This window comes from Dermacentor andersoni, chromosome 11 (genome assembly GCF_023375885.2).
Source record: "Dermacentor andersoni chromosome 11, qqDerAnde1_hic_scaffold, whole genome shotgun sequence".
Taxonomy (NCBI): domain Eukaryota; kingdom Metazoa; phylum Arthropoda; class Arachnida; order Ixodida; family Ixodidae; genus Dermacentor; species Dermacentor andersoni.
This window is the reverse complement of record NC_092824.1, coordinates 87,801,082-87,823,034: the sequence shown is the minus strand read 5'-3', so window position 1 is coordinate 87,823,034 and position 21,953 is coordinate 87,801,082. Positions and strand designations below refer to the sequence as shown.

Sequence of the window (21,953 nt, the reverse complement as noted above, 5' to 3'; positions counted from 1 at the left end):
GACTGACTCAATACTGATAGCATAAGATAATGGCACAACGCTGCTTACAACGATATTAGTTATGTGCACTACAGTGTGTTACAGTTGTAACTTGCAATGAGTGTGGGTTGTTTTTTTTTAAAACTTCACCTGTTTCGCGGTGTGTTTGTTTGTTTGTTAGTTTCGTAATCTGTATTTTGCATGTTTCACGCCAATATGGTTCATGGAGTAGTCCAAGGTCTAAAGTCTAGAACGTCGAGTTGCTGTGCTGAAGGAACAGGTTTCGTTACCAATTTTCAGACCATCTTCCGTCCCTGAGTTGGCGATCTGTATACGCCACTCGTCAATCAACTCTATCTTGAGTCACGGTGCATATTCCGCTAGGTATACGAAGCGCTTGAATGAACCTTCTTCGCGCCAACAATGAACACTGGGCTATTCTAGCGGCCAGGTGACCTGGCGGCCAGCAGTTATTGAGCACAGTCATCTCGATGCCCACCCTGTGGGCCAACTGGTCAGCTCTTCAATCAGCCTGGCGTCTTGGTGACCGTACTACAGACTTGGTGATCCTCTGTTCTGGAAGCCTGGTGACTCCCCATGCTGTGGACCTGGTGGCCAGCTGCTCTAGCTACCTGGTATCATGCTGCCCGCTCTGCTCGCCCGGTACCCAGGCCTTTTGGCGGTCTGGTATCTTGCTGCCCATATTGTGGACCAATTGGACGGCAGTCCTGGCAGGCAGCCTGGTTTGTTGTTGCCTGTCCTGTGGAACTGGTGGCCAGGTATTCTGGGGACATGGTCTGCTGCTGATCAAAAGATCGGGCTTGCGGTATAGAGTCGCATGAGAAAAAAAGGTCGTTTCTTTCTATCACAATTTCTTTATAAAGAACGGCTGGTTGGGTTAGTTGGTGGGTTAAGATTTTCAAAATTAGCGACTCGGCTGACTTCGTTCCTTTCTGTTTGGTTTCGGCCATTTTCCTGTATATAAATGTCGCGCTCGACTCAATAATCGGTTACGTAGGCAACCCCGATATCGCGGCTTGCTTTCGCCTAGGCTAACGTTTTACCTTTGTCTATGCCTGTAGTTGCACGCAAGAGTGCTTGCCTGATCTGCGCTGTATAAAGTGAATGACCCATAGCAACTAGCTCACGCCCAGACCCTTCTGAAACTTCACTCTATTCGTGATAGGTTTGTCTGTCTGTCTGTCTTTTGACTTGTTAATCCGTATCTGACTTCTTTAACTCCACCTTGGGTCAGGGAGTAGTCCACGGTCTGATATGTAGGACACCGGTCTTCAATGAACTTATTCTACGCTATCTTGGGTCACTGCTTATGTGCCATTAGGTACGTGGCGCTCATGAACGAACCTTTCTTCACGCTAACTAGGGTTACTGGGTTGTTCTAGCGGCCCGGTGTCTTAGTCCCTCGCCTGCGGGCCCGGTGGCCAGCAGTTCCAGTGCTGTTATCTTGCTGCCCGCCCTGTGGACCTGATGGTCAGCTCTTCCATCGGCCTGGTGTCTCGCTGCCCGCTTTGCGGATCTGGTGACTTCCCGTTCTAGCGAAGTGGTATCACGCTGCCCACCCTGCAGACCTGGCGGCCAGCTGTTCCGGTAACCTGGTATATTGCTGCTCAATCTACGATCCTGATCAGCAACTCTGGTAGTAACGTGCTGCGTTGATGCCCACCCTGTACGGTACTGATTGGTAGTTGTTCTAGCTACCTGCTAGGTCGCTGTCCACCATACGAGCCTGGTGGCCAGCTCCTCTAGCGACCTGCTTTGCTGCTTATCAGAAGATCACGCGCGCTAAAGAATACCAAGTGGCAAAATTATGTTGATTGCTATCATAAATTCTTTATTAAACAGCAAGTTGGGCGAGGCGGTAGGTCAACGTCCTCGAAATCAGCATCTATGTTGACATCAATCTTTTTGCAAATTTCAGTATGGCTACTTCTTTCTATTTAAACACGGCCATTCTCCGTAACAACGCGCGATGTAGCCGGCACATATATCGCGGATTCCTTTCGCGTTGACTGACATTTTCACAATGTTAATCTGGTTCAGTGTACAAGTGCTTACCTGTTTTAGCGAATAGCTTTAGCTCGTACTGTCCGAACAAAATTCGTTCTTCTTATTTGAAGTCAACATAAAGTGACTACGACGGCTGCTCGTGTACGTAGGACGTTACCGTGGCTCTTGCATTGAACAAACCTCCGTCGTGGAGTTGCGGCTTTGGCGTCGCGTGCCTAAGGCCGAAAGCTCGTGATCAAATCTCAGCGGGCGGGGCTGGATTTCGTTGGGGGTAAGTGCAGATATACCACTTGTGAGCATTGAGTTCACCATAAGGAACCCCAGCTGGCCGGAATTTTTTCGCAGTTTGACGCTAGGCCATGTCCTACAATCATATCTTGGTTCTTGCACGTAACAGGCTGTAGAAGGGGACATTCTATTTCGACTGTTTTTGTCACATGTCAGTGTTCGGGATCGGCAAACGAAATGTTGGTTCGAAAATTCGTTCAGTCAACGGTTCATGCGTACATTCGTTCATTAGTTACATTGTTCACCTTTCGCTAGTTAGCATAAATTAATCAGCCTAACGGATTTACAGCCTACGTGGATCAGCCTACGTGGATTTACAGGAGGAATCATCCATGCGTTGACTATCAGCTGTTCAGAGAAGTGAAACACGGTGGAGGGGATGTTCTAATGGGCTACAGATTTCTGCTTTTAACGGGGAGAGAAATTTACGCAACTTCCTTTATTCATCGCGTCAACCATTGTAAGAAAAAGTGCATTGGCTGGCTGAATAATAAATGCGTTGAATCTGAGCTGTTACGGGTAGTGAAAAAACAGGTGGCGAGGATATACTAAAGGGCTATAGGCTACTGCTTTTAACGTGGAAACAAACTTACGCAAATAGTTTATTCATCGCGTAAGCCATTGTCTGAAAAAGTGCATTTGATGGGGGAATGATATACACGTCCAATCTCAGCTGATAAGAAAAGCGATAAAACACGGTGGCACTAATATGCTAAAGGGCTATAGGCTTCTGTTTAAAACGTGGCAGCTAATTTACGCAAATTCGTTTATTCATCGCCTAAATAATTGTGTGGGAATGACTTATGCATTGAATCTAAGCTGCTAGGAAAAGCGATAAACTCGGTGGCGCCTATATACTAAAGGGCTATCGCGTTCAGCTTCTAATGTGGCAAATAATTGGCGGAAATTCGATTGTTCATCGCCTAAATAATTGTCTAAAGAAGTGACTTTCAAGTGGGAATGATCTATGCGTTTTATCTGAGTTCAAGAAAAAGCGATAGAACACGGTGGTCCGAATATTTTAAAGGGCCATGGCGTTCTGCTTCTAACATGGAAACTAATTTGAGCCAATTGGTTAATTCATCGCCTAAATAATTGTCTAACAAGTGATTTCACGCGGAAATGATAGAACGTGGAAAAGCGATAGAACGTGGTGGCGCTAATAATCTAAAGCGAATAGAGACTTCTGCTTTTATAGTTGCAAACAATTTGCGGAAATTCGTTTACCCATCGCGTAAATAATTGTCTCAGAAAGTGACTTTTAGGTGGGAATGCCCTATGCGTTGAATCTGAGCTGTTAGGAAAAGTGATAAGAGGTGGAGCTACTATTATAAAGACCTGGAGGCTTCTCCTTTTTACGTGGCAAATGATTCGTGGAAATTCGTTTGTTAGTCGCGTAAATTGTCTCAGAAAGTGACTTTCAGGTGGGAATGATCTATGCGTTGAATCTGGGCCGTTAGGAAAAGATAGAACACAGTGGCGCTAATATTCTAAAAGGCTGTCGCGTTCGTCTTCTAACGTGGAAACAAATTTGCTCAAATTCATTTATTATTCGCCTTAATTGTCTGAAAAGTGACTTTCAGGTAAACGTCATGTATGCGTTGACTCTGAGCTGTTAGAAAAAGTGATAAAACAGGTGGCGCTAATATTTTAAAGGGCTAGAGGCTTCTCCTTTCTTCGTGGCGAATAATTCGCGGGAATTCATTTATTCATCGCCTAAATAATTGTCTAAAAATTGACTTTCAGGTGGGAATGATCTATGCGTTGACTCTGAGCTGCGAGGAAAAGTGATAAAACAGATGGCGCAAATATTCTAAAGGACTATCGCGCTATCCTTCTAACGTAGAAACTAATTTGCCCAAATTCGTTATTCATCGGGTAAATAATTGTCTGAAAAAGTGACTTTCAGGTGGGAATGATCTATGCGTTGAGTCTGACCTGATAGCAAAAGTGATAAAATAGGTGGCGCTAATATTCTAAATGGATATCGCGTTCTGCTTCTAACGTGGGAAATAATTTACGGAAATTCGTTTATTAATCGCCTAAATAATTGGCTAAAAAGTTACTTTCAGGTGGGAATGATACATGCGTTGAGTCTGCGTTGATAGCAAAAGTGATAAAACAGGTGGCGCTAAAATTCTAAAGGGCTAGAAGTTTCTGCTCTTAACGTGGGAAGTAATTTGCGGAAATTCAATAATTCATCGCCTAAATATTTGTCTCAGAAAGTAGCTTTCAGGTGGGAATGATCTATGGGTTAAATCCGAGCTGTTAAGGAAAGTGATAGAACACAGTGGCGCTATCATTCTAAAGGGCTATCGCGTTCTCCTTCTAACGTGGAAACAAATTTGCGCAAATTCGTTTATTCATTGCCTAAATAATTGTCTAAAAAGTGATTTTCGTGTGGGAATGATCTATGAGCTGACTGAGCTGTTAGGAAAAGTGATAAAACAGGTAGCGCTAATATTCTAAGGGCTAGAGGCTTCTGGTTTTTACGTGGCAAATAATTTGCGGAAATTCGTTTATTAATCGTGTAAATAATTGTCTCAGAAAGTGACTTTTAGGTGGGAATGCCCTATGCTTTGAATCAGACCTGCTAGGAAAAGAGATAGTACACAGTGGCGCTAATATTCTAAAGGGCTAACGCGTTCTGCTTCTAGTGTGGATACCATTTTGCGGATATTCGTTTCTTGTTCACGTAAATAATTGTCTCAGAAAGTGACTTGCAGGTAGAAATGATCTATGCGTTGTCTGGTGAGCTGTTAGGCAAGGTGATAAACAGGTGGCACTAATATTCTAAAGGACTATTGCGTTCTGCTTCGAACGTGGAAACTAATTTGCGCAAATTCTTTTATTCAACGCGTAAATAATTGTCTGAAAAAGTGAATTGCATGTGGGAATTATCTATGCGTTGACTCTGAGTTGTTAGGAAAAGCGATAAAACAGGTGGCGCTTATATTCTATGTGGCTAGAGGCTTCTGCTTTTAACGTGACAAATAATTTGTGGAAATTCGTTTATTCATCGCATACATAATTGTCTCAGAAAGTGACTTTTAGGTGGGAACGATCTGTGCTTTGAATCTCAATGTTAACGGAAAGCCATAGAACACGATGGCGCCTGTATTCTAAAAGGCTATCGCGTTCTTCTAACGTGGAAGCAGAATTTTTGTTTATTCGTTTATTTATCGCGTAAGTAATTGTCAGTAAAAGTTTATTTGCTGGGAGAATAATCTATGCGTAATCAATCTATGCGTAATAATCAGTCTGACCTATTAGACGTTATAAAGCAAATCGAGATTATTCTAAAGGGTTATGGGCGTCTGCTTTTAACACGGAAAGTAAATTATGCAAATTCGTTTATTCATCGCTTAAGTAATTGTCAGTGAAAGTGCGTTTACTGGAGGAACGATCTATGCGTGTAATTTGATCTGTTAGAAGTTATAAAACACGGCGGAGAGAGAGAGAGAGAGAAAATGATAAATGAAAGGTAGGGAGGTTAACCAGGACTGAGCCCGGTTGGCTACCCTACACTGGGGAAAGGGAAAGGGGGACGGAAAGATTAAAAAAAAGAGACAAAGTCAACTGGAGATATCAGTCGGTCACTCAGTCCGGATCACAGACGCTGACTCAATCCGGTCGCTTTCAAATATCGCAGCAGCGCTTTTGTGGCCTTTTGTAGCTGTGATATGCGAGGCCATGATCCCAAGATCATGTTCAAGGTGAACGGCTTTCCATCTAGCTGATTGAGAGCTGTGCAGAGGTCTTGCCTTTCATTTTCATAAGATGGGCAGTAGCACAGTAGGTGTTCTATGGTTTCCTCGATACCGCAGGCATTGCACTCGGCGCTATCAGCCATTCCAATCAGAAATGCATAAGCATTTGTGAATGCGACGCCCAAACGTAAGCGGCACAGCACTGTTTCCTAACTGCGGCTGTTACCAGGTCTTCCGCGAAATGAGGAAACGGCGGAGAGATTATGCTAAAGGGCTATAGGCTTCTAGCAGCTTCTAGTTGTTACGCGTAAAGTTTTTATACAAATTCGTTATTTCATCGCATCAAAAATTGTTACTAAAGTTTATTTGCTAGATGAATGGTCTATACGTTGAATCTGTGCTGTTAGACATTATAAATAAGCGGAGAGTATATTGGAAAGGGCAATAGGCTTCTGGTTTTAACGCGGAAAGTTACTTTCGTAAATTCGTTTGTTGCGTTTATCGCGTTAATGCATTTGCTGGGGGAATCATCTATGCGTTGAACCTGATCTGTTAGATGTTATAAAACACCGCGGAGACAAGATTCTAAAGGGCCATAGGCTTCTGCTTTTAACGTGGAAACCAATTTACCCAATTTCCTTTATTCATCACCTAAATAATTGTCGGTAAATGTTTATTTGCTGGCGGAATGATCTATGCGTTCAATCTGAGCTGTTAGAAGTTATAAAACATGGCGGAGAGAATAATATAAAGGCTTATAGGCTACGGCTTTTAACGCAGACAGTTATTTACGAAAATCCGCTTATTCATCCCGTAAATAATTGTCAGTGATATTCATTTGCTGGGAGAATGATCTATGTGTTGAATATGAGCTGAGGGAACTTCTAAAGCAAGCGGAGAGATTATTCTAAAGGGCCATAAGCTTCTGGTTTTAACGCGGAAGGTAACTTACGGAAATTCTATTATTGATCGCGTGAATGATATGCAGTGAAGGATTATTTGCTGGGGGAATTATCTATGCCTTGAATCTGAGCTCTTAGAAAGTATAAAGCGAGTGGAGAGATTATTCTAAACGGCTATAGGCTTCTGGTTTTAACGCGGTAGGTTTCTTACGCAAATTCGTTTATTCATCGCGTGAATAATTGTCAGCGAAAGTGTATTTGATGGGGAATGATCTATGCATTGATTCTGAGCTGTTAGAAGTTATACAGGAAGCGGAGAGCATATTCTAAAGGCTTATATGCTCCTGCTTTTAATGCGGAAAGTTATTTACGCAAATTCATTTATTCATCGCATAAATAATTGTCAGTAAAATTTATTTCAGGGGGAATGATCTATGCGTTGAATATGATCTGTTAGAAGTTATAACACACGGCTGAGAGAATATTCTAAAGGCTATAGGCTTCAGCTTTTAACGCTCAAAGTCATTTAAGCAAATTCGCTTATTCATCACGTAAGTATGTGGCGCTCATGAACGATCCTTTCTAAGCGCTAATTATGGTTACTGGGTTGTTCTAGCGGCCCGGTGTCCTAGTCCCTCGCCTGCGGTCCCGGTGGCCAGCAGTTCCAGTGCTCTGTTATCTGGCTGCCCGCCCTGTTGACCTGGTGGTCAGCTCTTCCATCGGCCTGGCGTCTCGCTGCTCGCTTTGCGGATCTGGTCACCTCCCGTTCTTGCGAAGTGGTATCACGCTGCTCACCCTGCAGACCTGGCGGCCAGCTGTTCCGGTAACCTGGTATATTGCTGCTCAATCTACGATCCTGATCAACAACTGTGGTAGCAACCTGCTTCGTCGATGCCCACCCTATAGGTACTGATTGGTAACTGTTCTAGCTACCTGCTTGGTCGCTGTCCACCATACGAGCCTGGTGGCCAGCTCCTCTAGCGACCTGGTTTGCTGCTGATCAGAAAATTACGCGGGCGCTAGAGAATCACAAGGGGCAAAATTCTGTGATTTCTATCATAAATTCTTTAATAAACAACAAGTTGGACGAGGCGGTAGGTCAACGTCCTCGAAATCAGCATCTATATTGACATCAGTCTTTTTGCCACATTTCAGTAGGCTACTTCTACACGGCCATTCTCCGTAACAACGAGCGATGTAGCCAGCACATATTATCGCGGATTCCTTTCACGTTGGCTGACATTTTCACAATGTTAATGTGGTTCAGTGAATAGGCATACCTGTTTTAGTGAATAGCCTTACCTTGTACTGTCCGAACAAAATTCGTTCTTATTACTTAAAGAAAACAAAGTGACTACGACGGCTGCTCGTGTACGTAGGACGTTACCGTGGCTCTTGATTCGAACGAACCGCCGTTTATTCGCCGTTAAACGAACATTCGTTTATTCACCGCGTAAATAGTTGTCTCAGAAAGGAACTTTCAGGTGGGAATGATCTATGCGTTGGATCTCAGCTGTTAGGAAACGCGATAGAACACAGTGGCGCTAATATTCTAAAGGGCCATCGTGTTCTGCTCCTAACGTGCAAACGAATTTGCGCAAATTCGTTTGTTCACTGCGTAAATAATTGTCTGTAAAAGTCACTTTAGGGTGTGAATGATCCATGCGTTGACTCTGCACTGTTGGGAAAAGTGATAAAACAGGTGGCGCCAATATTCTAAAGGGCTAGAGACTACGGCTTTTAACGTGAGAAATAATTTTCGGAAATTCGTTAATAATCACGTAAATAATTGTCAGAAAGTGACTTATCTTATTACAGATAGATTTCCCGCACTCGAGAGCGACTATATTTAACGCCCCTTTACAGCCAAGTCACATCAACTTTAGCAACTCATACCTACACTGCGAACCCATCACCACGGACCTGGCGCTCTTTGGCCATACCTGGCCCTTGCTCCAATAAACATCATACATTCATTCATTCACTGTATGTTTGTCTATCTGTTGGTTTGTTAATCCTTATCTAATCTGTTCCACGGCAGCTTAGTTCACGGGGCAGTCCAAGGTCTGGTGCGTAAAGGATGGGGCCGCCCTGCTTAAAGAGCCGGGTTCGTTACCAGCCTGCAGACCAAGTTGTGTCACTGAGTTTGAACGGTACGCACCGCTCCTAAATGAACTTGTTTCACGTTACCTTGAGTGAGTGTGGATATTCCTTTAGGTATGTGCCGCTATTCAATAAATTTTTTTATGCCAACTTGGGTGACTGGGGTGTTCAAGTGGCCTGGTGTCTTGGTCGCCGCCCTGCAGACCTGGTGGCCAGCAGCTCTTGCCTACTTGTGCACTGCTGCCCGTACAGCGGACCTAGTGGCCAGCTCTTCTACAGCCTGGTGTCTTGCTGCCCGCCTTGTCGATCAAGAAGCCACCCGTTCTTGCGAAGTGGTATCTTTCTGTCCATTCTACGGCCCTACCTGGTATCTCTCAGACCGCCCTGCCGGCTTAGTGGTCAGCTGTTCTAGTGGCCTGATCTACCGCTTATCGGAAGATTTCACGTTCGTTAAGGAATCAGGTGTAGCAAAAGTCTGTTTATTTCTAACATAATTTCTTTAGAAGAATGGGAAGTTGGATGCATTGGTAGGTCAACATCATCGAATGCCTGCGTAGTGAGCATTGAGTGCTCGTTAGAAAACCCCCAGATGGTCGAAATTAAACCGGAGTCCGGCACTGCACCGTGCCTCATAATCATATCTTCGATTATGCACATAAATTTGAATTGGAATTCTTGGCTTGGTTTGGGCAGCTCGGGAAGTCGTAGCCGAGTCAAGTTTCGTGTCCCGGCTGACGAGATGAGCTTAATCCTTGCAACTGTTTTGACGTAATTACGCTCAATCAACCTTTTATTCGCCGTGGTTGCTCAGTGGCTATGGTGTAGGGCTGCTGAGCACGAGGTCGCGGGATCAAATCCCGGCTACGGCGGCCGCATTTCGATGGGGGCAATATGCGAAAACACCTGTGTACTTCTATTTAAGTGCACGTTAAAGAACCCCAGGTGGCCGAAATTTCCAGAGTCTTCCACTACGCCGTGCCTCATAATCAGACGGTGGTTTTGGCACGTAAAACCCCATCATTTAATTTTTTTTTTCAATCAACCTTTTGTGTAGCCGCTATATGCGAAATTCTTTTACGCTGTTTCTTGCTGTGAGCGCGTTATTTTTCGTACCTGCGAAGTAGGCCGAGCAATAGATAGTCAAATGCACTACAGCTTCTTGTTCAGTGGAGCACTTGTCTGAATTTGACGTTGACGCGTATAAAAAGTAACCTGTTCGTTCCGTATTATGGAACGCAATTCCAAACTGTCTGATAGCGTATTCAAGTAATTCTGTGTGCAGGTATACGTCTGCCGACGTCTCGCCTTGTTCTTACTGATTGCTTCCGTGGCACAATCGGTTGCAAAAATTTAAATCGTTAATACGCCCAGAACATAAAATTCATGCAAAAGAAAAATGATATGAATCTTCAACGCGCATATTGAAATCTATTTGAAGAGAACCTTTTTTTCTGAAACGCTATACAACTAACGGCGACGTTGAATGTTTTGCATGCACCGAGTAAATTCATGAAATGTTTATGGATAGGCTTCACCTCGTACAACACGTATATTGGTGCATCACAGCGTTCGCAAGCTATCCCGAAATGCAAACACCAAACCAGGTAGGTGCACAGTGTTGTCTGTGTATCGATGCGACGAGGACAAGTGAGATGCGTGTTGCTTTTCGAGGGAAGGAATGGGTAATGCCAAAAGTATGCATTAAAAAATAGGACACATTCGTATTAAGATGTACCCGGGACATATTAGACACGTTATTTTGAGAAAGCGCAGTTTGGCAGCTTTGCGTATGTCGTCCCAGAGGGCCATGTATCCTCTGCTGTATAATCTGCGTCCTTAGGCCTCTGAATACCTGAAAGGCGATCGTATCATTATGGAAAGTAAGAGATTCTTTGCCGTTGGTCAAAGCACTAGAGAAATTTAGAACGATCGAGTTTATATGGCCGTGCTGCTTTACTGGTGAGGCCAGTGTATCGCATAACATTTTGTTTCTACCTGTGCCTCATTTCTTTGTGGACCGCATTTGAAAGATTTATTAGTGTGCAATATGGACCTTCTGTGTTGTGTTCACGTCTGTTTGTAGCTTCCGCAAACTCCGTTTTCTCTTTGTCGCTTCATACTGAGAGTTATTTTCTTACATTCTGTTAACAACCTATATTAACATAACGATATTTATATTTCAAAATACTATTATTACTACTACTAATAGGCGACAGCGAAATTCTGAGGACGACAACAAGATTGCAACACGACGACGTTGACACTATGACGTGGTGATCATGTCGTCGGTGGCATGACTAAACTGCTGTGGCAGGAAAGAATGGCCACTATAGGCATGAATAGCGCATGCGTCGTCATTGAGGATGATGCTTAACAGCGGCAGTGGCGACAGTGGCAATGTGCACTGTAGAATGCTTCTGGTTGCAACTTTTAGGTGAATAGCTTTCTTTCCCTTTTCGACCGTTTTCGTCGTTGTTCGGTGGTCGATGTTCGGATCCGACAAAGAAAACGTTCGTTCGTTCGTTCGTTCGTCGGTTTTTTCAATCCTTCATTCAGTTAATGGTCCGTTCGTTCGTTAGTTGGCTCCTTCAGTCTTTCGTTAAGTTGTTCGTTCGGGCTATCTATACGCTGATAATCATCACCGTTGACTTCTGCACAATTTCTTCCTGCCACAGCAGTTAAGCAGTTCTGTGACCGACGTCAGTGACAATCACATTGTCATCATGTCCCTGTGGTTTTGTTATCTTGTTGCTGTCACACTCAACATGTTGGTGTCATCGTCGTCTTCATTGTCATTGTTGTCATGCCGTCATGGTTTCCGCATCTCATTGTAGCCGTTATTGCACTGTCTTCTTCGAACCCTTGAAGTAGTTGTAATCGCCGTCATGTTTACGTCATAGTCAAGCTTCGCCGCTGTCGTGATGACCGTGTCAGCCGCGTGGTCGTCTTGCCATGATTGTCTTTGCGGCATCATCGCAAAAAAAAAAAAAAAAAAAATCGGAAGTTTTACGTGCCAAACCCGCTTTCTGATTATGAGGCACGCCGTAGTGGAGGACTCCGGAAATTTCGACAAACTGGGGTTATTCAACGTGCACCTAAATCTAAGTACACGGGTGCTTTCGCATTTCGCCCCCATCGAGATGCGGCCGCCGTGGCCGGGATTCGATCCCGCGACCTCGTGCTCAGCAGCACAACACGGCATCGTCGCAGTGTTCCTGCAATCGCTTTCACCATGGCGTTGTCGTCCTTTTTGTCATGCTTCACCACGGTTTTCGTTCTTGACGTTGTGTGGACGTCGTCGTACTATTGTTTTCTGAATGTCTCTCGCTCGCACGCCAGCCAGATGCGCGCGCACTCACACGCACTCGCACACTGTTATTAATTACGGTGCGCGATAAGTAGGCAGGCAGGCGGCAACCCGCAGAGCTGATGATAACGTAACGATAACCTAAACAGTGTAATAGGAGCAGCTTTGGTGTTCACATTTCCAGCTTGCGCTCTTATTTAGATGTGTATAATAAAGAGAAGCTTCCTTTGCCTACTCGCCCCGGGTTTTGTGTGTCTGCTGCTGCTGTGTCGATCGGTACTTTGGCGGATAGATTTGTGGATATATGTATGCGAGACTAATACTGGGCGATCATTTTTGTTTTACAGAACTAAGAGAATCACCTGTGGCAGATGATGAAACCCCTGCCGTTCTCAAATTTTCTTCCTGGTGGATATGCCTTGCAAACTAACTGGTTAGAATTCGTGAATCGCAATATGTTCCATAAAGTAATGAAGTTAACTCGTGAATTTTCGTCGATTAGTCGACTGTAGCTCGGTTTTTTTTTGTGGAAATTATTGGCCACCTCTACAAATATTTCAGATCGAGGAATGCAACTAAGCCATCTACCACAAGTGATCTTTAGAAATTCTGTAAAACGTAAGAAGGCTCACTCCCTATCTGTGTCGAGTGAAAGTGCCAGCAAAAAGGCTTATGTAACCTCTGTATGCTGACTGCTAAGGTTGTCCTAGTGCGCACCTCTATTACGTGCAGTGAAAAATAGTAAATTCTTACATGAAACCTTAACATCTAATACCTACGCTCAAGTATATCTGAAGCGCACAGACGTCGTAATGATTGGCGCTTTATGTTCTATTGATTATTTAGTGAAGTTTTTTGATTATATGGCATTTAGTATGTGCCACTGGGTGGGTCAATTCTTAGCCGAACCTCCAGAATTTGTATGTGGTAGAGAATCCTTAATATATCTAGACATGTGTCTGTGTGCACCCATCTTTTATCGCCATATTTCCCTGGAGGAGAATAAAAATCTCCTTTGTCCACGTGGCATCGCTTCGTAGATGTTTGACGCTGTGTAGCTACCTGATTTAGTGTTTTAACTGCGGCATAGTTTGTGAACTGTGTAATGTGTAATTAATTAATTATATGATTAATTCATCATACCTTACAGGCTCCTGTATGGCGCATTGACTAAGAGTTTACATAAAATATTCAAGCAAACAGATCCAAATGCAGAGTAACAATAAATATTACCGAAGCTGTACTGCAACATAAAAAAAATTTGCATGACCACAGCCATACCCAGGAAAAAAAATATTGCATATTGCAATCATCACCATCAGTCTGTTTATGTTCTCTCCCAGAGATTTTCATAACCTTGGACTTGCGCCAGCTGATTGCATTTTAAGTCTGTCAACTTTCTAATTTTATCACACCCCCTCATTTCCTGCCGTTCTCGACTTCGCTTCTCTGCCCTTGGCGCACATTCTGTAAACTCTAATGCCCCTCCCGTTATCTCCCCTACGCATTGCATGGACCGTCCAGCTCTGTCTTTTCCTCTTAATGCTTACTAAAATAGTGGCTATCCAATGTTTGCTAACTAATCCACATCACAGTCTTGTCTCTGAACAATATTCCTAACATTTTTCTTCTCAAAGTTCTGTGTATGATCCCCAAGTGCCTGCTCCGTATATTGGTGCCCATACCCTTTTCAAGGATAGCGGTAAGCTCTCGGTTATGATCTCGTAATGCGTACCGTATGAGATCCAACTGATCTTACTTTCTGCAAATTTACTTGCCATGATCAACGTCCCTTAGGCAATCAAACATTTCTTAATGCACAGTGATATTCAACCTTCGTCTTACTCGGTCGGCTCAGCTACACAACAGCAGTCATACATTACGTTACTTACGAATTCCCATAATTAAAAAAATTATTGCATAGCGCAATTATATACACGTGATAATTCCAGCACTAATAATCTCGTAGCGTTATAACCGAGAATTGATCCTTTTAACAAAACTGATCACAAGCACTGCAGACCTTACGAGGCATGGGCGGAAGGTGAAATGGGATGTTCAGCAATCGGGGATCACGTAGGCAAATTTTCGAGCTGCGTTAGGAAAAGTAGAATAAGCATAAGTCAAATGTCAGAACAATATTATGTTGGCGTCCAGCTTCCAGGTGCAAAGCCATCGTCGAAAGTTGACTCAGCCGAATCTTGCATGTTCATAATAATCAGACAAGGCGAGAGAGAGATACTTGAGGTCAAGGACTACAGTGGTTCGGTTTGTGATGTGTTGCCATCGCATAGCTCCGCTTGTCTCCCGTGAGGAGTTGTGGTATCGTAGCCTTTGCGAAATTAGGGCCTAAGCCCTTCTACACTACCTATTACGGTGCGAGTTGTTCCTGCGTTTTGCTTTTTTTTTGCTCTAATGAGACAACGTATCTACTTTTGCCTCTCTACGCGCAGTGACAGAAGTGCTGTCGACTGTATGCTTGATTGAATCCGGGGGCGAGTCTCGCGAAAGTTAAGCTATCTACGTAAGTGATCGCTTTAGAATACATCCCTAAATTTGCAAGGTGAAAACAAAAGTAAAAACATACTACCAATGGCGGACACAAGCAGGGATCTTTTTGTCCTTTCGTCTCTAGGTTGCACCTCATGCAGTCGTCCGCGAAGTAAACGTCACTAGAAGTAGCCAAGTCTTTCTCTGCATCACAAATAAAAAAAAAGAACGAAAGAACACTGATCGCATATTGAGTTATTTCTTGGCGTACCCGAGCAAGTTGACTAAAATTTTTCGACAGATCACTTTGGCGTTTGATGTTGTACAGAATAGAACCTCATGATTTCCTGTGCCCCATCTTAGTATTTGTGCTCCTCACATGCGTGTGCAATGTTTTATTTTTCTTTATTTATTTTATTGGTCCCGTGAATGAACGGCACGAGATCGTCCTGATTGTGTCGTGGACCCGTCTGGCAAGCAAAGATGATGCTGGCCACTCCTGCATCGTCACCGGGACCAGCGTGAGAGGCAGCACGATGGCCGACTCTACGAGTGCATCGAACACGTGACTTCTTCCTAATCTTTCCATTGAATTTCACTCGGCAAAGGTAATTTCGTAAAAACAACTTCACGCACTCGAGAACGCCAACGCCAACTCGAGGACGCCAATGTTTCTTATAACGGTTAGCACGGTAGCGTGAACAAGACGCTATAACAATGAAAAAAAAAACGCATAATTAGCGCAGTCACAGTTACCTGACTAATCTTATGATAAAAAAATGCTAACTTCGTAAATTTGAGCTGACCCAGTGAAGCATCGCTTGAGGAACACGGCACAAGGGGCAGAAGTGCGTTGCCTCACAATTAAATGTTCATTGTAAATTGACGTGAAAGCATGTGCGTTGTTCATAGTATGCATTTTACTCAACTTTACCATAAACGTTCAGTTCTCAGACATGATTCGTGTGCGCTACTTCAGTGGCTATATTTTCATTATAGCACCCCCGCAAAGGCGTGTCTTCTTGATGTACTTCGCTTTGCTGTCGTATATTCTAATACCGTTTGTAAAAATTAGTCTGGAGCTTCCCTTTAAGACGTCCCTCAAAATCCCCGAGTTGTTTTGGAACATACACCATAACTTAGATATGCAGCAAAAGGAAGCACATTAGGCACATTACGTCGATGGCGACGCAAGCCAGTTCGAAGTTATAAAACTGCCATGCGTGCTTGCCATTGGCCGTTGTGTTAATCGAACTCGCACATTTTCGAACGAAAACACAAAAACTAAGAGATGACGGAGTTAGTCCCGTGTTCGTTTTCAGGTAACGAGTCGCAGCTTATTGAGCCGACTGACTCAATACTGATAGCCTAAGATAACGGCACAACGCTGCCTACAATGATATTAGTTCTGTGCACTACGGTGTGTTACACTTGTAGCTTGCAATCAGTGTTGGTTTTATTTGTGCAAACTTCACCTAGTTCGCGTTATGTTTGTCTCTTAGTTTCTTAATCTGTATTTTACATGTTTCACGCCAATATGGTTCATGCAGTAGTCCAAGGTCTAAAGTCTAGAACGTCGCGCTGCTGTGCTGAGGGAACAGGTTTCGTTACCAATTTTCAGACCAACCGGCGTCCCTGAGTTGCCGACCTGTATATGCCACTCGTCAATGAATTCGATCTTGAGACACTGCATGTTCCGCTAGGTATATGACGCCCTTGAATGAACCTCCTTCGCGCCAACTATGAACACTGGGCTGTTCTAGCGGCCAGGTGACCTGGCGGCCAGCAGTTATTGAGCACCGCTATCTCGATGCCCATCCTGGTGTCTTGGTGCCCGCACTGCAGACTTGGTGGTCCTCTATCCTGGAGGCCTGGTGACTCCCCATGCTGTGGACCTGGTGGCCAGCTGCTCTAGCTACCTGGCCATGCTGCCCGCTCTGCTCGCCTGGTACCCAGGTATTTTAGCGGTCTGGTATCTTGCTGCCCGCCTTGCGGACGAAGTGGATGGCAGTCCTGGCAGGCAGCCTAGTTTGTTGTTGCCTGTCCTGTGGAACTGGTGGCCAGATATTCTGGCGACATGGTCTGCTGCTGATCAAAAGATCGGGCTTGCGGTATAGACTCGCATGAGAAAAAAGGTCGCTTCTTTCTATCAAGATTTCTTTATAAAGGACTGCTGGTTGGGTTAATTGGTGGGTTAACATTTTCAAAATTAGTGACTCGGCTGACTTCGTACCCTTCTGTTTAGTTTAGGCCATTTCCCTGTATATAAATGTCCCACTCGACTCAATAATCGGTTATGTAGGCAACCCCGATATCACGGCTTGCTTTCGCCTAGGCTTCCGTTTTACCTTTGTCTATGCCTGTGCTCATATTTCAATGTTCATATACCGATGGCGGCCTGTCCGGAGCCAAGAATCCCTGGCTCCGGACAGGCCGCCATTGGAATATGAACCTGGCAATGTTTAACGCTAGAACGTTATCTAGTGAGGCGAGTCTAGCAGTGCTATTGGAGGAATTAGAGGGCAGTAAATGGGATATAATATGGCTCAGTGAAGTTAGGAGGCCAAAACAAGCATATACAGTGCTAAAAAGCGGGCACGTCCTGTGCTACGGAGGCTTAGCGGAGAGACGAGAACTAGGAGTCGGATTCCTGATTAATAAGAACATAGCTGGTAACATACAGGAATTCTATAGCATTAACGAGAGGGTGGCAGGTCTTGTTCTGAAACTTAATAAGATGTACAAAATGAAGGTTGCACAGGTCTACGCCCCTACATCCAGTCATGATGACCAGGAAGTCGAAAGCTTCTATGAAGTCGTGGAATCGGCGATGGGTAAAGTAAAAACAAAATACAGTATACTGATGGGCGACTTCAATGCCAAGGTAGGCAAGAAGCAGGCTGGAGACAAGTCAGTGGGGGAATATGGCATAGGCACTAGGAATAGCATGGGAGAGTTATTAGTAGAGTTTGCAGAACAGAATAATATGCGGATAATGAATACCTTCTTCCACAAGCGAGATAGCCGAAAGTGGACGTGGAGGAGCCCGAACGGCGAGACTAGAAATGAAATAGACTTCATACTCTGCGCTAACCCTGGCATCATACAAGATGTGGACGTGCTCAGCAAGGTGCGCTGCAGTGACCATAGGATGGTAAGAGCTCGAATTAGCCTAGACCTGAGGAGGGAACGGAAGCAACAGGTACATAAGAAGTCGATCAATGAGTTAGCGGTAAGAGGGAAAATAGAGGAATTCCAGATCAAGCTAGAGAACAGGTATTAAGAGGACCTTAGTGTTGAAGCAATGAACGACAGTCTTGCGGGCATCATTAAGGAGTGTGCAATAGAAGTCGGTGGTAACTCCGTTAGACAGGATACCAGTAAGCTATCGCAGGAGACGAAAGATCTGATCAAGAAACGCCAATGTATGAAAGCCTCTAACCCTACAGCTAGAATAGAACTGGCAGAACTTTCCAAGGTAATCAAGAAGCGTAAGACAGCTGACATAAGGAAGTATAGTATGGATAGAATTGAACATGCTCTCAGGAACGGAGAAAGCCTAAAAGCTGCGAAGAAGAAACTAGGAATTGGCAAGAATCAGATGTATGCGTTAAGAGACAAAGCCGGCAATATCATTAGTAATATGGATGAGATAGTTGAAGTGGCTGAGGAGTTCTATAGAGATTTATGCAGTACCAGTGGCACCCATGACGATAATGAAAGAGAGAATAGTCTAGAGGAATTCGAAATCCCACAGGTAACACCGGAAGAAGTAAAGAAAGCCTTGGGAGCTATGCAAAGGGGGAAGGCAGCTGGGGAGGATCAGGTAACAGCAGATTTGTTGAAGGATGGTGGGCAGATTGTTCTAGAGAAACTGGCCACCCTGTATACGCAATGCCTCATGACTTCGAGCGTACCGGAATCATGGAAAAACGCTAACATTATCCTAATCCATAAGAAAGGGACGCCAAAGACTTGGAAAATTATAGAGCGATCAGTTTACTGTCCGTTGCCTACAAAGTATTTACTAAGGTAATTGCAAATAGAATCAGGAACACCTTAGACTTCCGTCAACCAAAGGACCAGGCAGGATTCCGTAAAGGCTACTCAACAATAGACCATATTCACACTATCAATCAGGTGATAGAAAAATGTGCGGAATATAACCAACCTTTATATGTAGCTTTCATTGATTACGAGAAAGCGTTTGATTCAGTCGAAACCTCAGCAGTCATGGAGGCATTGCGTAATCATGGTGTAGACGAACCGTATGTACAAATACTGAAAGATATCTATAGCGGCTCCACAGCCACCGTAGTCCTCCATAAAGAAAGCAACAAAATCCCTATTAAGAATGGCGTCAGGCAGGGAGATACGATCTCTCCGATGCTATTCACAGCGTGTTTACAGGAGGTGTTCAGAGACCTGGATTGGGAAGAATTGGGGATAAGAGTTAATGGAGAATACCTTACTAACTTGCGATTCGCTGATGATATTGCCTTGCTTAGTAATTCAGGGTAGGTACCAACTACAATGCATGCTCACTGACCTGGAGAGGCAAAGCCGAAGGGTGGGTATAAAAATTAATCTGCAGAAAACTAAAGTAATGTTTAACAGTCTCGGAAGGGAAGAGCAGTTTACAATATGTAGTGAGGCACTGGAAGTGGTAAGGGAATACATCTACTTAGGACAAGTAGTGACTGCGGATCCGGATCATGAGACTGAAATAATCAGAAGAATAAGAATGGGCAGGGGTGCGTTTGGCAGGCATTCTCAGATCATGAACAACAGGTTGCCATTATCCCTCAAGAGAAAAGTGTATGATAGCTGTGTCTTACCAGTACTCACCTACGGGGCGGAAACCTGGAGGCTTACGAAAAGGGTTGTGCTTAAATTGAGGACGACGCAACGAGCTATGGAAAGAAGAATGATTGGTATAACGTTAAGGGACAAGAAAAGAGCAGATTGGGTGAGGGAACAAACGCGAGTTAATGATATCTTAGTTGAAATCAAAAAGAAATGGGCATGGGCAGGACACGTAAGGAGGAGGGAAGATAACCGATGGTCATTAAGAGTTACGGAATGGATTCAGAGGGACGGAAAGCGTAGCAGAGGGCGGCAGAAAGTTAGGTGGGCGGATGAGATTAAGAAGTTTGCAGGGACAACATGGCCACAATTAGCACATGACCGGGGTAGTTTGAGAAGTATGGGAGAGGCCTTTGCCCTGCAGTGGGCATAACCAGGCTGATGATGATGATGATGATGATGATGCCTGTGCTTGCACGCAAGAGTGTTTACCTGCTTTGCGCTGTATAAAATGAATGACCCGTACCAACTAGCTCACGCCCAGACCCTTCTGAAACTTCACTCTATTCGTGATAGGTTTCTCTGTCTTTTGGCTTGTTAATCCGTATCTGACTTCTTTAACTCCACCTTGGGTCAGGGAGTAGTCCACGGTCTGATGTGTAGGACACCGGAAAGCTGCGCTAAGTGAACAGGATTCCCGACCAACCTTCAGACCAACTTGTGTCACTCAATTTGTGACAGTGTGTGCCGCTCTGCAATGAACTTATTCTACGCTATCTTGGGTCACTGCTTATGTGCCATTACGTACGTGGCGCTCATGAACGAACCTTTGTTCACGCTAACTAGGGTTACTGGGTTGTTCTAGCGGCCTGGTGTCTTAGTCCCTCGCCTGCGGGCCCGGTGGCCAGCAGTTCGTGCTGTTATCTTGCTGCCCGCCCTGTGGACCTGGTGGTCAGCTCTTCCATCGACCTGGTGTCTCGCTGCCCGCTTTGCGGATCTGGTGACCTCCCGTTGTTCCGAACTGGTATCACGCTGGCCACCCTGCAGACCTGGCGGCCAGCTGTTCCGGTAACCTGGTATATTAATGCTCAATCTACGATCCTGATCAGCAACTGAGGTAGCAACCTGCTGCGTTGATGCCCACCCTATAACGTACTGATTGGTAGCTGTTCTAGCTACCTGCTAGGTCGCTGTCCACCATACGAGCGTGGTGGCCAGCTCCTCTAGCGACCTGGTTTGCTCCTGATCAGAAGATCACGTGCGCGCTGAAGAATAACATGTGGTAAAATTCTGTTGATTTCTATCATAAATTCTTTAATAAAGAGCTGGTCGGGCGAGGCGGTAGGTCAACGTCCTCGAAATCAGCATGTATATTGACATCAATCTTTTTGCAAATTTCAGTATGGCTACATCTTTCTATTTAAACTCGACCATTCTCCGTAAGAAGGCGCGATTTAGCCAGAACTTATATCGCAGATTCCTTTCGCGTTGGCTGAGATTTTGAGAATGTTAATCTGGTTCAGTGTACAAGTGCTTAACTGTTCTAGGGAATAGCCTTAGCTCATACTGTCCGAACGAAATTCGTTCTTCTCATTTGAAGTCAACATAAAGTGAATACGACGGCTGCTCGTCTACGTAGGACGTTACCGTGGCTCTTGATTCGAACAAACCGCCATCGTGGCGTAGCGGCTTTGCTGTCGTGTGCCTAAGCCCGAGAGCTCGTGATCAAATTTCAGCGGCCATGGCTGGATTTCGTTGGGGGTAAGTGCAAATACGCCACTTTCTGAGCATTGAGTTCACCGTAAAGAACCTTAGCTGGTCGGAATTAATCAGAAGTTTGACACTACGCCTTGTCGTATAATCATATCGTGGTTCTTGCACGTAAAAGGCTGCAGAATGGGAATTTCTTTGTTTAGACTGTTTTCGTCAAATGTCAGTGTTCGCGATCGGCAAACGAAATATTGGTTTGATCATCCGTTAAGTCAACGGTTCATGCGTACAATCGTTCATTAGTTATATCGTTCACCTTTCTTTAGTTAGAATAAATTAATCAGCCTACGTCGATCTACAGGAGGAATCATCCATGCGATGACTATCAGCTGTTCAGAGAAGTGAAAAAACACGGTGGAGCCCATATTCTAATGGGCTACAAATTTCTGCTTTTACCGTAGAAAAAATTTACTCAAGTTCGTTTATTCCTCGCGTAAATCATTGTAAGAAAAAGTGCATTGGCAGGCTGAATAATATATGCGTTGAATCTGAGCTGTTGCGGGTAGTGATAAAACATCGTGGCGCGATTATACTAAAGGGCTATAGGCTACTGCTTTTAACGTGGAAATA

At 44.4% G+C, this 21,953-nt stretch overlaps 1 long non-coding RNA gene across 12 annotated transcripts in view; it reads left to right on the top strand.

Annotated features, from left to right (window-relative positions):
- Positions 1-235: 235 nt before the first annotated feature.
- Positions 236-21,953, top strand: part of LOC126517420 (uncharacterized) — a 62,018-nt gene continuing 40,300 nt past the window's right edge. The window contains exons 1-8 of one of the 12 annotated variants that reach the window (XR_008609830.2): positions 236-758; positions 1,383-1,595; positions 7,524-7,738; positions 8,949-9,060; positions 9,184-9,345; positions 15,251-15,415; positions 16,571-16,763; positions 20,479-20,689. This is a non-coding gene — a long non-coding RNA (uncharacterized lncRNA). Of the gene's footprint in view, positions 1,596-7,523; positions 7,814-8,948; positions 9,061-9,183; positions 9,346-15,250; positions 15,416-16,570; positions 16,764-20,478; positions 20,690-21,953 lie in introns of all 12 variants that reach the window. The other 11 variants (XR_011891184.1, XR_011891186.1, XR_008609828.2 and 8 more) reach the window with 11 other exon arrangements.